Source organism: Maylandia zebra, linkage group LG2 (genome assembly GCF_041146795.1).
Source record: "Maylandia zebra isolate NMK-2024a linkage group LG2, Mzebra_GT3a, whole genome shotgun sequence".
NCBI classification, from domain to species: domain Eukaryota; kingdom Metazoa; phylum Chordata; class Actinopteri; order Cichliformes; family Cichlidae; genus Maylandia; species Maylandia zebra.
In genome coordinates, this window is record NC_135168.1 from 15,563,713 (window position 1) to 15,581,686 (window position 17,974).

Here is a 17,974-nt window from a genome sequence, read left to right on the forward strand (position 1 = left end):
TGAATAAAGTGAAATACAGAGATAAAAGAAAAGTTTAAGGGAGTGAAAAAAGGTGAACGAGTAAGACTTGGGGCTGTGAAGCAGAGTGAATAGTGGTGTTGAAAGAGGAGGTGAAAGACATTTTCTCTGGCTCTAGGCCCAGCTGGTGTCTGTGCTGGACCACTGCGGGTGTCAGATCTTTATTCCAGTCCTGGAGACAGCTGGAGGTGTCAACACTGTGCTGGCCTCAGTTATACCTCCCGACTCAGCCATGTGTTTGTGCACAAAGCAACCCCACTGTCACAACAAGCAGATATGTTGACATAGGGACCCACTCCTTTTACCACCATTTGTATCAGTGGTTTAAAATGTTATTTTACCTCTTCAGAAAAGTATATTTGATGAATCAAAAGTATTGTTTAACTTTCAAACTGTAAAATGGCCACTTGAAGACCAAGAGTCACTTACAGGATGTATAATCAAGCATGACATGACCCAAACGAAAAGTTATAGAGGGGCTTTCATGCCCCATTTACATTGAAACAATCACTCAGTACTGGGGTTTCAAATTCTCAAGAACCACAGACAGACATTTAAGGGGTTAACCCACTAGCTACAAATCAAACTGGTAGGAAGGCATTTTATACTTTTATTAATGGGTTCCAGAAACGATGACTCTTGACTATCACATGTGTGCCTCAGAAAGACAGTCCCGTGTTACTTTCCACCCAAGATTCACATTTTTTTCTTAATCTTAAGGTAGCACATCCTGCCACGGAGATATACTGCAGCGAGCAGGCAGCTTCACTGTAAGTAAGACATTCCTCAGTAATGAGGTTAGTTATGGTCTGATAGGTGAATGACCGTCTCTGCAAGAAACTGGTAACAGTCCCAGAGTGATATCTTTCATTTTGTTTTGTTTATTTCAAAACAACATTTTCAAACATCTGACAATGTGAGTTATGTCATAAAGATTCTTATTTATGAAATCGCAGCTAGTTTTATAAGGGAAGGAGGCAACATCTGCACTTTGCTGAACTGGAACTCTTCCACTACAGATTTGACAGATCACTTCTCCATTCAACTGTAGCCTTCTTCGAAATAATGTGGCCGTTTCGGAAGGGAAAATCATTTACTATATATAAATCAAAGGAGATCAAGGGGCTGAAAATCTTAAAATGATGCTTCACTTCCATATGTTGAAAAAATCGGTACCTATAAAGCTGCATATGTTGAGTATAAAGGTTTTAAGTATTTAACTGCATATCTACAGTATTGTTAACATGATATATGTTATAAGTGGTCAAAAGGAAGCAAAGAAAAACTGTGTAGTGAAAGGCTTTTGGGGTTTTTCTTTAAGGGTGTATTCAGAACAATCAGCTTCACTCTGTTCCTCAGTAAATAGCTCTGAAATGCATTACATATTGCAGCACAGCCTGCAAGAAAACTCAAGCACACAGATGTGTTCATGGGAAATGGGATGCCTAATAAATCTTTGGCATAATGTTATTGAATTAGTAAGGACTTAGGATGAGATACCATATTAAATCCTGTCTTTTCCAGTTCACTGGTTTTGATAGCAATATATTAGAGTTCCACATGATATACTTACGTATCCGCCATCGTTTTTTTTATCACCTCTGGTGTGGAATTGGCAAAGGGGCGATGATGAATAATAAATGAGTCTGAATTTTCTGATGGAATTTCCATTTGCTCTGTGAACAATTTTCAGGAAAGAAGATTTATACTTAATACCTCACGATGCCCCCTCCAACAGCTGCTGTTTGTAGCGCAGGTTAATGGGGAGATCTCCATTTCTTCCATGTCACGATGTGATATTTGTTGCCATTTAGAAGTTACTCATTAGTCTGAGGACACAAACCTTCCATGTCCAGACAGAATTGAAGAAGTTATCCCCAGAAAGCAAAACTTTAATCACAGCAAGTAAATATCTTAGGTCCAAATATGTCTTTATAAGTCTGTCTGCTTGCTTGCAGAAGATTAAATGAGGAGGTAGCAGTGCAAGGACCAAATATTTTAGTGGCATTATCAATATTTGACTATTATTATTATTATAGTATATATTATAATTATATTCCATATAATACAGCAAAAGGGTTGCTGTTAATTGAACATTACACAGCAAAGCTTGTAGACTATTCAGCTTTCATGCAGCTTTTGTTAATGGGAGTGGCACATTGCTGATGACTCCCATAGATTTTACTTCCTTTAAAATTGTAACCAAATATCAACAAATACTGGTACTGAAAGCAGTTGTTATTTGTCAGGTCAAAGTTTTAATTGTCTTTGTTTTCCACACCTGCCTGTGTTAAAATTACAGTAAATTACAGTAATGAGTTTCAGATCACTAGGTTAAACTGCCCAAGTGTGGGTCAACTCATTCACTCTGACCTGAATCTGACCAATGCAAAACTGGTTTTGAAACCTTTGGTCCAGTGATTGGATACAGGATGCAAACAGCGCAGCCTTTATTTATGGACTGATAAGCAATCAGTGCCGGACCTGGTGTAACAACTGTAAACACCCCAAAAGGTTGCTGTAGAGATCTGTGGATGCAGGTGTGTTGGCTTTGACAGTAACATTAATTGAGAGAGAAGATACATTATTCCTCCAGCTGTGTAAATATATGCTTAGAAAGTGAAAGTTGGGGTATCAGCGGGTTAGAGAGAAAACTATTGTTCAACTCTATGTTAGTACAAAGTTGTATCCAAAAGTATACAACAAAAGCAAAGAGCTAGTGAGAGGAAACGGTCTCCAAGTTAATAGTTGAGTGTGTTTGGAAACCTCGTCTTCTTTAAAAAAAAAAAAAAAAAAGTGGAAATTTTGTTTAGCAATGTGTGATTGGAGGACTTATTAGCGTTAGCGTTAATAGACAAATACATCCCTTGCGCATTTAAAAAGTCACACTACTGATAGAAAATCAAAATAAAAGGCCAATACACTAAGGGATTAACAGGTGATCACATGTTTAAGAAGTGAGCGATGACTGCTTATCACCTTACATGTTAACAATAATCCCTGTTTCATCACAAACTTCTTAACTTGCATCACCTTCTTGCTGTGACATTTCATCTACTTTCAAAGTTGCTTGCAATGTTTGCAATGCATGAAGCTCATTCCACTGGTCCTCTGGATGAAAGCAGAAGCTAAATACCTCAGATGTAAATGTAAACAGGCTTCCACGCCCTCACATCTTTTCTTTCTTCCCAACATGGGTTGTAATCGGATGCCTAGATGCCCCTTTGCCATCCCTCATTACCCAGCATTCCTGAGGCCTGCATGCTGAGGGTGTGGCGGAGAAACTGGTGTGAGGTTGGCGTGGGACCAGGCGACAGTGATTGATCGAAGTATGATTGATGGCTACAGCTGATTCGCCAGCTCTGCTTTCGATTGTTGTTGGGTCTGGCACTTCTCACCTTGTAAAAGAGCTTTGAGATGAAAGAAGGCATAGATCTGAAAGAAGAGGATGTTAAGTGTGAAAAGTAACTGAGTGGTGAAACTTCAATGGATAAACAGGACAGTTCTTGATGATGACATATTCTGACCAAACAGCTGCTGTAGGTAAACAACTTTTGCAATGTTTTGATGATATCACTACATTAACCCTCTCAAAGCAGGCGTTGCAGATTTGCAACAAGTAAAAACTAACAACCTGATTACCCCACATACATATTTTATGAGGTTTTTTTACTCAGAAGTACCACTGCATGTATTCTTTTGTGCATTAGCAACAAAAACTTAATTTGAGCCTGAGAGGGTTAACGGAGTCAGAATGTTGGTAACTTTTTCGACTGCAATGCTAAGGCAAATGTAGCACCAGCAACTCATGCATCAAAACTAAATGGCAACATAACAGCGCTGCTCAGTATTTTATGTTTTGTCCCTAAAATCATTATTAGGAAAGTATAATTATTGTAACCTTTAAAGACATTCAGCAGGTACTGTTTTGCAATTTTGTTTCAAAAAGTAAATATGCCATTCACAAATACACATCCTTCTTCCCCCATGAGAATATTTTCCTTTGGCGTCATGGTGAGATTGACATTTATAGTTTTAGATGAAATTGCTGCAAATGTTGTTGGTGACACAAAGTCACCTGTGTTAACTTTTCAGAACGTCTGAGTTTTAATGGTAGGTTAAAATTAAAATTGGTTAACTACCGTGGCAATCAAAAGTAATGTGTGTATAGCACCATTTTATAAATGTTAACCTCCCAAAACACTAAACTGAGCTCCAAATAAAAATCAGCCACAAAGGTGACAATAACACTCGTGTTTATACTACCACAAAAATGGCTCTTTGCTTTCAGTGAAATGGCCACATCATGTTCTTAAGTTGACATTCCTATGAAATATTGTTTGTTAATTTTTGTTTTCTAAAATGCTTTTGTTGTTTTCCAAACCAGGACCATATCATCTACTCAATGTGATATCTTACTATAATAACTGCAGAAAGTATGTATATACACCACCCATAACATTGTGACCACTGATAGGTGAAGCGAATAACACTGACTATCTCTTGACCATGGCATCTGTTAGTTGGTACGATATATATTATCAAAGCTGATGTGTTAGAAGCAGGAAAAATGGGCAAGCATAAAGATTTGAGCAAGTTTGACAAGGATCAAAATATCATTACTAAAGAACTAGCTCAGAGCATCGCCAAACTGTAGCTCTTGTGGGTGATCCCAATCTGCAGTGGTCAGTATCTAGTCCAAGGAAGGAACAGTGGTGACCGAGCGATGGTGCCATGAGTAGCCAAGGCTCACTGATGCACGTGGGGAGCGAAGGCTGGCCCATATGGCCTGAACCAACACATGACCTGCTGTGGCTAAAATTGCTGAAAAAGTGGTGGTTTGGATAGAAAGTTGTCAGAATACGCTGTGCATCGCAGTTTGTTGCCTATGGAGCTGCATTGTCACAGACCAGTCAGAATGCCCATGCTGATCGCTGTCCCCCTTCAAAAGTTTCAACAATGAGCACATGAGCATCAGAACTGGACCATGGAGTAATGGAAGAAGGTGGACTGGTGTGGTTAATCACATTCTGTTTTACATCACATGGATGCCTGGGTGTGTGTACGTCGCTTACCTGGGGAATACTTGGCACCTGGATGCACTGTGGGATGAAGGCGAACTAGTGGAGGCAGTGTGAGGCTTTGGGCAATGTTCTGCTGGGAGACCTTGGGTGCTGCCTTCGCAACTTACAGGACTTAAAGTATCTGTTGCTAACATCTTGGTATAAGATACCACAAGACACCTTCAGAGATCAAGTGGAGGCCATGTCTCAGTGGTTCAGGGCTGTTTTGATAGCTAAAGGGGGACCAACACAATATGGCAGCTGATCATAATACTATGCCTGTATGCATCCTATATCCTCCTTAATTGGTGAGCCTATCTTAGCTAAACCTTTCACAAACATCATCACACACAGCAATGTTTAGCATTTTTTAATCATTTTCTTATATATCCCAATTCTTTTGATGTTGATATATGTATATTATGTTCAGCTCATGTTGCATTTGTTTCATGTGTGATGTTCAGTGTGTCTTACCTGTATTTAGCTGTTACCAAAATTTGTATTTGCTACAGAATTTAGTTTGAGTCAGAACTACTTACAGAATCAAGACTTTAAAAAAGCACAACAGGGTAGGTTTTAATGTTTTGTTTTCTTTTATTTAATTCAAATTTTAGTAATGAATAAATTAATAGATCATTGCTATGGTGAGTAATAAATTAGATAACACATACACTACCAGTCAAAGGTTTGGACACCATCTTATTTAATGTTTTTTCTTTATTTTCATGACTATTCACATTGTAGATTCGCTGAAGGCATCAAAACTATGAGCGGCATCTGCAATCAGGCCTCGACAGCTTAAAACAGATTGAACTGGGTCCTGACTGTTGTTGGTGGTGTATGACCTGCTGTGAGCTGGAAAGCTGCCGACATGTGTATTGTTGTGAATAGCAACCCCAATAAAGAAAAGTGTATGCTAAAAAGCGTTGATATGTGGTCGGTTCTGTCATGCGATACATGAGGTAGTCACCTGAAATGGTTTTCAAACAGTCTTGAAGGAGTTCCCAGAGATGCTGAGCACTTGTTGGCCCTTTTGCCTTCACTCTTTGGTCCATCACATCCCAAATCATCTCGACTGGGTTTAGGTCAGGTGACTGTGGAGGCCAGACCATCTGCCGCAGCACTCCATAACTCTCCTTCTTGGTCAAATAGACCTTACACAGCCCGGAGGTGTGTTTGGGGTCATTGTCCTGTTAAAAAATAAATGATGGTCCAACTAAACTCAAACCGGATGGGATGACATGTCACTGCAGGATGTTGTGGTAGCCATGCTGGTTCAGTGTGCCTTCAATTTTGAATAAGTCCTTAACACCGTCACCAGCAAAGCACCCCCACACCATCACACCTGCTCCTCCATGCTTCCTGGTGGGACCCATGCATGTAGAGACCATCCGTTCACCTTTTCTGCGTTGCACAAAGACACGAGAGTTGGAACCAAAGATCTCAAATTTGGACTAAAGCATAGATTTTCACTGGTCTAATGTCCATTCCTTGTGAGGGGTTTTTGGCCCAAACAAATCTTTTCTTCTTGCTGCTCCTCCTTAATAGTAGTTTCTTAGCAGCTGTTTGATCATAAAGGCCTGATTTGCGCAGTCTCCACTGAACAGTTGATATAGAGATGTGTCTGGTAATGGGACACTATGTGGCATTTATCTGGGCTCTAATCTGAGGTGCTGTTAACTTTCAATTTCAGACGGTGACTGGGATGAATTTATCCTCAGCAGCACAGGTGACTCCTCGGCTTTCTTTCCTGCAGCGGTCCTCATGTGAGCCAGTTGTAGCGCTTGAAGGTTTTTGTGACTGCACTTGAGGACACATTCAAAGTTTTACCAATTTTCCAGACTGACTGACCTTCAGTTCTTAAAGTAATGATGGACTGTCGTTTCTCTTTACTTGGCTGATTGGTTCTTGCTATAATATAATTGTAACAGTTTTCAAATAGGGCTGTCAACTGTGTACCACTCGACTTCTGCACAACGCCACTGATGGTCCCAACCCCACTAAGAAGGCAAGAAATTCCACAAATGAACCCTGACAAGGCACACCTGTGAAGTGAAAACCATTTCAGATGACTACATCATGAGGCTCATTGAGAGAAAGCCATGGGTTTGCAGCGCTGTCAACAAAGCAAAGTGTGACTACTTTAAGGAAACTAAAATATACGACAAATTGAAAGTAATTTATCATTTTTTTCTTTGCCACATAATTCCATATATCTTGCTTCATATGTTTGATGTCTTCAGTTTGTATCTACAGTGTAGAAAGTAGTAAAAATAAAGGAAAAACCATTAAATGAGAAGGTGTGTCCAAGCTTTTGAATGGTATTGTACACATTGATCTTAAACAGAAATACCCGCTCTCTCCTTTGCCCAGGGTTGAATGTTTAGCTGAAGTGAACAGGTGGCACCCTTGTTCCTCGACCCTGCTACCCCACTGCTAGCTCCACTGGTCCTGCTGGGAACTGCATATCTAACACCCTCGCTTTCTGAGTTCCTGCTTTGTGGCCAGGACAAAGTTACTTCGTGTCCCAGCAGGGAGGAAACAGGACAGCATGCCGCCAGAGTATGGGAGGACATAAAAGCCTTATCTGTGACCTTCTGAGACACCAATAGCTATCTGCCCTTTACAGCATGTCTGTGTTCCTATATATATTGCATCAGCACAGAAGGAAAAAAGAATGGATCTTATACCTACAATATCATATGGCTGTTAAAGTTGAACAATAATCTAGCATGAGCCTGAATGTACTGCCTCACTCTTTCAGTAGTTCAGTAACTCCTCCCATTGTTTCATTTAATTCATGACTTGATAAAAAAATAGCAACATAAAGAGTGAAATACTTTTTCAGGCATTTAATGAGCGGAAAAAGACAAAGCAGAGAGATTTAAATGAAGACAAGTGGACTCCATATTAAAACCAAAGGGTCAGCGCAACACAAAAGAGATATACCTGACTCCCTTCACTGCAGCCTTTATTTACTGGGCCTGACATTTCTGCCTGTGTCAGTGATTCTACAACCTCTGCAAATGACTTTTATGTGGTGTAGCCAGTAGATGTTATTGAAGATGGAGAATCTGATTTTATTCCAACTAATCATTTGATTTGGCTCAGTTGCTTCAAAAGGTAAAGTGATCTGTGGTTTGTATGTTGAGGTAATCGGATGGATACCTAATTGAGCGTCAGGAGAGAACGGAGCAGATGTTCAACCTACAAATCTTCTTTTGTTTATTAGTGAAACAGAGACATCTTCTTTCCTGCTCTTTTTTATGTCAGCTGGCAAAAAGTGAAAATTATGACATAGTTTTCATGCTTTCTACTAATTTGTTGCCAGTTTATTTCAAAGTAGTTATTTTTATGGCACTGTGATCCTTCATTTAACAGATTTTATATTTTCTTTTTTCTTTTGAGGTGCAGGTAAAGTTGAGTTCTTGAGCCCAAATGTTCTTCAAAGTGTTTTTCTTCTCTGTGCCCATAGAACAGTTATGGAGTCAGGAATTGATCGATTTGCTTCCCTTAAAGATCCTTGAAGTTGAGTGGGATTGGTGACAAAGCCTTGCTTCTGTTAATATGTGCCCCCGGTGACCTGACGGTATTTGAACTGCCCTTCAGGTCCGGTGATCAGAATGCACTGTGTTATAACCATGAGCACCATAGAAGGGGTTAAGACTCAGTTGGTGGTCTACAAGGGCCAAGCCTTCAACATACTCGGGCATCCGCAGTTCTCTTTGCAAGGATCATGGACCTGCAACCTGTCAACCTCTGCTGAATTCATGTCTCACTGCCCAGTGGAAAATATCAATCAATCACTACCTGAAGCCCACCATTCAATTGCAGCAAATTCTGTAAACATTTTATCTGTCAGCAAACATTGGCTATCCTTTAAAACAATCTTCTTTCAGTGTGTTTTCACAGCCAACACACTTCTAAATTTTAAAGATTCCGTTCTTTATAGTGATTAAAACATATATGTTCCTATTCGCTCTGTTCAGCAATAAAACTGAAAGTGGAGTACTGTTGAAAGTATTTATGTGCATTTACAGCAACTGGTCAGTAATTTACCTGCACTGAAAAAAAGATCTATGTCCTTTGCAAGCCATGTGACGGACTGGCAACCTGCCCAGGGTGTATCCCACCTCTCGCTCAAAGTGTGCTGGGATGGGAAGTAGATGGATGGGTGAGTGGATGTTAGAAGTCTCACATAAAAAAGTCTACTTGTATAACTTGAAGCAGAACTTAGATCTGTGCCTTAACAGCAACATTAATTTCTTTGAACATTATAACGCTGCTTTGATGAAGTGTTGAAGTAATGTAACAGGAAAAGGAAACAAAGCAAATTTTGCTTCATTAGTGTTGGCTTTCTTTCTGGTCTGAAAATCAATACGGTTCCTAATCACATTCCTCTGATTAATCTGTTTCATCATCTTCACTAAGAGGCAAGATATTTGTTTAACTACACCTAACATATCTGATTCATAGCCACCACCGCTGCACGCTGTTTGTTTTATGCACATTTCAGGTTTCACACAGTGATTTTTCTAAGAAGCCTCTCAGGTCCTATTCATCAGCTGCATAACCTCTTGGTGTTTGGCCTAAATATTCACACTTTATCCTTGACTGTCAATTTCAGATAATTCTGTCAGGATACAAGGCGAGTTCAAAGGGTCATTTGTGGCTGAATATCAGAGAAATGAAATTGGATCCAGTAACATACTGATTAATTCTGATAATCAGATTTTCCTTGTGCTGTATTTATTAAAGTAACATGTGAAGCAAAAGCGAGGAGAAAGCGATGAAATTGCCTCGAGTGAATGTTTGTCTCGCCACACATGCAAAATGAAGTAATGTGCACCACCAGGGATGCACAGTGTTTGCGTGATCCGTCACATCAGGCATTATCAGTCATATAATGAAGGCTTTGGTTCCACTCCCATGCTTTATTTTCTCTCACACTCCTCAGATTTTTCCTCCAAATAATAAACTATCTCATCCCTTTTTCATTACAAAAGTATTCCAGTGCTGGACTAGCCTGAAGGTGAAAGATTTTTTTCTTGTGATCAGTAGGTTACAGTTTTTGAAATCTGCCAGATTTGCTAGGAAAACTTGGAGGGGAAAACTGTATGAGTATGTCACAACTTCCACTGCGTGCCATGTCACTACTTGGCTTTGGTGCAGCTGCTCAGGACATTTTTAACACTCTTTAATTAGGTCTTACTTTTAAATATCTCCAGAATTAATATATATATATAAATAAACAATTAGACTCCACATTTGAGGACCTGTTTTTGGCACAAAAGTGTCATTAAAATGATGTGTAATCAATATTTTTAGTAGCGCTATAACTTAAAAACATGAAGATTGTCGGACTTAGGAATAGTGAAGGGGCCCGATTGTGTGAAACAATGTGGAGCGAGATTTAGCTGTTCTAATTACATCTATCAACAATCGGTGAGCTCACGTCAATGCCAATGTGTTTCCTGTTAGCTAAACACAGTTCGTGACAGCCCTGAAATTAATTGAAACATTAGAGAGAGCAAGGAATGCTCTTGGGCTCATGTGGCCTTGGCTGACGAGTCACATGCACTGCAGCCCCCAAAAGACACGGAAAGCCTGAGCTGTCCAGCGGCAGCTTAGCCTAGCCTCAGTGTCAGCAGGCTAGCTTTTCTCCCAGTCAGGGGGAACCAGATGTAACTTTGTACTCAGCATTAGCACATGTATCAAGTAAATGTCCCTTTCGTGATGAGGCTATTGCCCTGCTGTGTATTATTTTGAAAGTGTTAAACATAAAAGAACCAAAATGGTGACATCTAGTTTCTGGCGCTCATATGATTTATTCGTGTGTTACATGAGGATAAGGGGCTTTTGGAAAGTAAGAACCGAGTAGGGAGTGGCAGCATGTGCTATCTCAACCACTGCTCATGTGTCCTCTAGCAAGAAAATCAACCTGTGGAATGCATTCACTTTGTTCAATACGCACTTAAAATGATGACTTATTATACTGTCAAATGCACCAGCAAAACACTCAAACTTCAGCTTTTGCTGACTTCAGCTTCTTAAAGTCAAGGATTTGCTGCTGTTTTCAATCTTTTATGACAATAAACTGAACTTTTTTTAAGCATTTGTCAAATACAATTGGAAGCTCATCCTTTAACTGTGATAGGCAAATTTCACTATTTTATGTCCCTTTTTTTATAATCATTGATCAATTCCTGATAACAAAAAACAGATTCAGCATATCAACCTTTCTGGAAAATTATTAATCACTCTCACACATCGTATCCTTACAGGGGACATCTTCAGGGCGAATTATCCCAGCTTTATTTATGTCATGATGTGGTTTCAGTTTATTTTAATTGTAGTGTTTTAAAAGTAATCAGTTAAAAGCTTTTACCTAAAGGGGGAATACGTTTTCTTCTTGACTTGAAAACTTTCTTTCTTTCCGTGTACCCATGTGTGAGGGTTTAGGCCAGGCTGGATTTTTTTACATACTCTCACAACAGTTATCGTGTGTAATATGTATCTGTGTTTGTCACAACTGTTGAGTGTCTACATCAGAAGGAATTTGATGTCTTTTATATTCATGCATCTCAAAACTATAAATGTGACATTATTCTTGCAAGGACAAACGGCCGCTGTTATAAATTTGTGCCATCTGTCAGAGTGTCTTATGTTGGAAAATTCATTTAGCAATGAAAGTCATCTCTTACATTGTGTGTGTCTGTTCCGTTCATTACAATGGAAACTGTTGTGTGACATTCACAACATGCCAGGGGTCAGCAGCGCCAGCCTGAAGCAAACCAGCATGTCAGTCAAAAGATGTACTTGGAAACAATCTTAAGTATTATTTATGAGATGGCAACTGCCATTACAATGAACTATGACATCACCTAAGCTTAGCCCATTAAGCATTGATTTGCAGCAATGTGGCACCTCACAGATCAAAGCTGTCCGCCCGGTATTCCCTGCGCCTCCAACTGCCTGTAGCTAATTACATGATCTGATGGTTACCCAAGGAGGGTTGTGACTGGATGCACGCTGCTGGGTGCTCGATGTTGTTGAGGTGGCTCACCGCTACCTCAACAACAGCAACAGCTGCTGTGCCCTTGAGCAAAGTGTTAAACCCACACAACCCAGTAGCTGCTCATTGGCCAACAATTAGTATTTAGTAGATGTCAACCACATCTAGGGCAAGTCTGACACTATTATGATTTTATGTTTTTTCAAAAGATTAAATAGAATTGACAGGAAATAAAAAATAATCTTATTGAATGTCCGACAAAGACATTTTAAAAGGAGAACTTTGGTCCTCCAATTCCTATTCAGTCAATGTAACAAGGAGTGGCGATACAATCGCTGTAATTTCCTTTTAGGACAAAACATGCTTACATCACATTTTCGCATTTCAATACTGAAATTTGCCCTGTGGGATTAATACAGTTCAATCATCTAATTATACTGCTACTTTGATCTTCAAATATAAATAGGCAAAAGCTTTGATTTTGACTACTTGTCACTTTCAAGCAGGAAGGAAAGTTAGCCTGGAGCAACACTGTTCCACAACAAGAACAAACAAGATTTCTGCTCAGCTAAAACAGGAAGTTCTCAAACAGGTGGCTTTCAGAAGCACTTCAGGTTTTTACTACTCACGCCAAAATGAATCAGAATCACAATACTTTATTAATACCAGAGAAAATTATGTGTGTTACGTTCCCCTGAGGGGTCTAGGCGGGGAGGGGGAAGTAACAAAAGTGACCGGGTCAGAAAAAGGAGTCAGGGAGGCAAAACAGTTAAATAAAACAGTTTTATTGAAGTAATTCAACTAAAAGAGACGGACAAGCCGTTATCACCATAAAAGAAACAAACAAAAACTCAGGCGTCGGTCAATAAGGCAAAAAGTCAAAAGGAAAGCGCAGCTCACTAGCTGGAAACCACAATACACAGCTCACTAGCTGGAAACACCACAAGACACTCAGCTCACTAGCTGGGCCCACACAAAATGGCACTCTGGCCCAGAGCTCACCTTTCCCTGGGCTTAAATCTCCTTGATTACTGACGAGAGTCAGCTGCACAAAAGGGAAAGGTGGCACCTCAGGTAGAAGAGGTAGTGTGACACGCCCACACAGGCACCTTCAGGAGGAGGCCCTGCTAGGGCCGTAACAATGTGCTAAAATAGCAAGAGCAGTAATGAACAAATTAAAGTACAAGTTAAAGTACCATCAAGTTAAAGCATGTCCACTTGTCTCATTAAAGGGGTTCAAGCTGCAAATATACGACATTGTGCAGGTTTTGTGGCTGTGGTGAGCAGTTTCATTTGTTTTACTTCAGGAAAAGCAATCAGACTTTCAAATATTGATAGGGATGTCCACAAGCTACAAAAGACAGTAAAGACACCTTGTCTTTCAACACGTTCTCACTCCCAAAGCATAATATTTTACTCTAGGTGACAAATCGTCAACATATTACGCTTCCGGGTACCCAACACGTCCCTAAATGACAAGATCAGAAAAATGTCTTTAGCATCACATCGCTTTTCAGCAAAACATATCAGTTACACAGAGCCCACATTTAAGAGCTGTCCGGTGAAACTGTAAAATATGGGTGTTGTTACACCTGAAATAGTTGTAAGGGAAGGGTGCTTTTCTCACTGTTCTCACCGTTGTTTTAGTGATACATCATGTTGCATCACGTTATAGTCATTTTGTATCTGTATACTGAACTACTGCTGCTTGGTGGAGGGTAGCAAAATGCAAATTTAAAGTCAATTTTGTCATTCTTAGAATCGTCATCAAATGTAGCCAAAATAACATGGATCCAGTTCATTTTAAATTAATATACAACAGAGCAAAGTAAAACACGGCACCTTCTCCTATATAACTGGCCATCTGCCTGGGATACATAGCAGTAGGATCAAAGGCTTTCTCTTTTCTATGTTGATCTTCTGTCCTTTTATCTTTCTTTGACCTGAATAATTCCACTATAGCAAAGTGTCACATAATTAACAAACTGGCAGTGGTGGACTCTCATAAGGATTACAAGCTTCTGTCTAATAAGCAGAGGTCAAATGGTTCATGGTCTCTGATCTGTCATTAGGCACAATGAATTGATGGATACCTATGACTGTAAAAAGCTCTCTACTTTCTGTCAGTACCTGTGCTAAATATTAACCAGAATTTAGAGAAATGTTGAAAGAAAATGCAAAATTATAATACTGCAAAGTATTCGAGCATATATGGAAATAAAAAAGTCCATCCACCCATCCTGTTTCTTTCACTTATCTGATTCAGGGTCACGAGGACAAATCAAGTGGCAATAGATGATTAAAATAGAAATAATTAAATTAATATACCACGATAGATAATTAACTATCGTTGTCAACAGTTGTTTTTCTACTGCATCGGCAAAACTTCCAATCGCTGGCCCTTGTTGTTCAGGCCATATCTCCATTGTTGTGGCAGAAATCAAAAGTGGCAGTGGAGACAGAAATTGTGAATATGTATACCTTTAATCCCCCTTATCCTGCTGTTAGGCCAGGGTGTGTCCCCTGGTCTACTATAATAGTCTGCAATGAGAAGCTTGAGTAAACACAATCAATGGAAGACACTAGCATATGCACCACAGAGACTTCCGAAGTCTCCCCCCTTCCTTTTATTCATCCCTCCACGTATTCGATTACACACCTCTACCACTGAGGGGCTTCGAGCAAATTACAACCTGAGACAAAAGTATTGATGCAATACTACCTGTAGGTTGCAGTAATCAGTAATGTTATCACCAGCACAGGACTGTCTCAGGAAAAGAAAAAAAAATCGGATTTTATAAGAGGGGTGCCCTCTCTCCCTGTCTGTCTCTCCCTGCACATGGTATGCTTGCATGCTCTCTTACTCCTGGATTACAATCTCTTCATCCATTATTAATGAAGTTAAACTACTAGTGGCATGCTGAATGTGCTGCATGGGAGATTTGTAGCTAATCCAGCGCAAAACAGCCCCAGTCACATAATGAAGGGAAAAAAAGAACAAATGTCAACAGTTTCACACTGGGACTGGATTAGACACCCCCACCTCACCCTCCTCATTCACGCACAGCCTCGTCCCCCCTCTCCTTTCCTTTTCTCTCCTCCACGCCACTTGCACAGAAACCCCTGCACACACAGACACACTTACAGAGTCGCACAGCAAATCTTGCATCCAGCATGTAGGGTTATGAGTATACACACGTCTACCTCCCTCCGTCGCTTTCTCTATGATGTTTCCCCACAACGGATTAGTGAATCTCAAGTACAGATCTGAAGGAAAAGGCCAAGGAGCTGCTGAGGTCTATATGTGAAACCATCCACAGTTCTCTAAAGATTAATAGTTGCAATGCTCTTTCTTATAAATCAGTTTACACAGTTACGGTTTGTGATGCTTGGGGTATGACACTGAGATGCATCATCTTTAAACTTCTCCCCCATGCGATCACTACATAGTGGGTTTGGTCCTTGTGTTGCGGTGCACTCGTGTACTGTGCAGCCAAGCGATGCGGCTCCATGAAAAGGAGAGACGAGCATGAAACACTGGAACTAATCAGAACACATGACACGGGACTAGCATCCTGATTTTAGATTAGCCGTATCCTATCCACCCTCCCTCCTGCTCTCTATTTTTCACTCTGTCTTTATATCTTTTATCTTTGTCAGCCTTTGTCTGCTACGTAGAGTTGTTCTTTTGATCTGTATCATTAAAATCTCCCTAAAGAAAATGTGCTAATTTTCAACTGAAATCTTTTCATAACTATCTCTTGTTTCTGCCATTGCTACTATTCACATCAATTCAAGCCCAGCACATCCAATTTACATGATAATATTTTTTTAGGTTCCCAATCCCTAACCCAAGTCAACCTGCAGCTACCCGTAAAGCTACATAGGTTATATTTTTTAAGGCAAACATTTTTGTGGCTTTCAGATTTGTCTACAAATTCAGTTCTCTCAGTTCTCAACAGCGATGAACAACAGAACTTTCCAAAGAGGAGATTTGGGGATCTTAAACAAACCTGTAGTTAAAATTTGGGACACTGAGCAACATAGCAAGTTGGTCATGCGATTACAGGATAATCAGGCTGCTGAGATGACATGGTTATGTATTAGCATCATCAAAAGCTTTCTCACAACAACAGCACCAGCTGGTCTTGAGCTAAGATGGACATCGCTGCATTGAGCTCTAGTTTGGCCCAGTTTGGCTGCTGTTTGTTTTTGTGCCAGAAATGACCATATTTGAACACCAAGGTGGAGTAAGGTACTAAGGTGTCAGGTGAAAAGGACAGACAGACAGCTGAGATGCCTATTAATCAGTGCTAAAGAAAAAACTGATACAGACTAAAATTTCACTCACAAAAAGTGGTACAAGCAAATTAAGATGTTTAAAAAAAATAGCAGCACCTCAAGAACGGTCTCCAGTTCAGTATCTCCAATCAGCTAAACTGAAGCCTGACAGAGAGCTAGTGGCATCGTCAGTACCTGGGAATTTGGAGTGAATTTAGCTTTGGTGGATTGGAGTAAAATGTCTTAACTGTTGAAAATAGTGTCGTGAAATACGATGCAGATATCTATATTTTCCTGAGGATGAATTGAAACCGTTTTAATGATCCTCTGACCTTTTGTTAAGCACCATGATTGTGCCGTTATTTTGACTTGCACAGTTCTGTTTTATGAACCTGTACAGCTTGTCTTTCATATAGATCTTAAGGGCATGTTCTACACATTTTCTCTATCCTCTGCTCAGTGCAGTTTTTTTGCATCCATTCCTCGTATCACAGTAGACCAATTAAGACTAATCTGATTCCAGTTGTGACCTTTAGTTCCACCTCAAGTCTTTTGACAGGCGAGTTAGCGTGTAGCTGAACTGTTTTACATGTTATCGACGGGGTGCGAGGCATCATAGTCATTTTATCACACCAATTTCATTCTTGGCCGATTTCCCCTTAGGCAGGTTAATGGCAGCTTCCCATTGATTTTTCATGTAATTGATCAGAGACCTGCTTGAGCAATTTATTGGCCCACTCGCACCTGTGATTAAGGCTGAGGCCACATGTGTTTATGCATACACCGGCTATTACTATCCCCGAGATCAGCCGTGTGCCATAAAGTGCTGCTCTGCTGTCTGTCTGTGACTGTCAGCGTAATGAATGCTGTCCCGGTCTCAGGGACATTTTTAATCATGCTTGACCACAGCCATGTCATGTCCAAAGTCAAGAGGAATAGAGACAGCCTTGTCTGACTGACCCACAATGACAGGAGTTAATATGTTCACATAAAAACATCGACCGAGAGTTTAATTCAAAGTAGTCCTTACTCATTTTAAGCTGCTTCATGCATGGGATTAATATTAGAGCAGTCGGGGGGCCAAAACCACAATGACATCAGCTAAGCATTTTCTTTGGAAGCCGAGGATAGGATAATTACAGAAGAAGACAAAGACAAAGAGCTGAGTACTTTTTAAATATACACCCTGTTAGTTGGGCATGTCGGGAGAAGTGAGGGTAGCCTAACATGTAAGTCATTTACTGGCCTTGCATATTACGTCCTAAACCACAAGCCATGTTGCTGAGTTGGAGTGCTTAGCATTGGTGTAGCTCATCTCCCTTTGGTACTGTGACAGCACTGGAATAGTAAGGATCAGGCATAAAGCCGCTCAACAAGCTCAAGAGCTATCAAAAAGCCACCCTTTTAATTTGGTTAATTTACAGGCAGCTTTTTCACTAATAACGTTCTTGGAGTGATACTTGACAAATGGAAATACATACAGGATATTTCTGTCTCAGTGGAGAATGCCTCATCTAATGTTTTGCCTTTCATTTTGTTTCTTTCTCCTCTCTTTCTTCTATTTTCATCTTTGACTCGTGCGTTTTTCTTCATATTT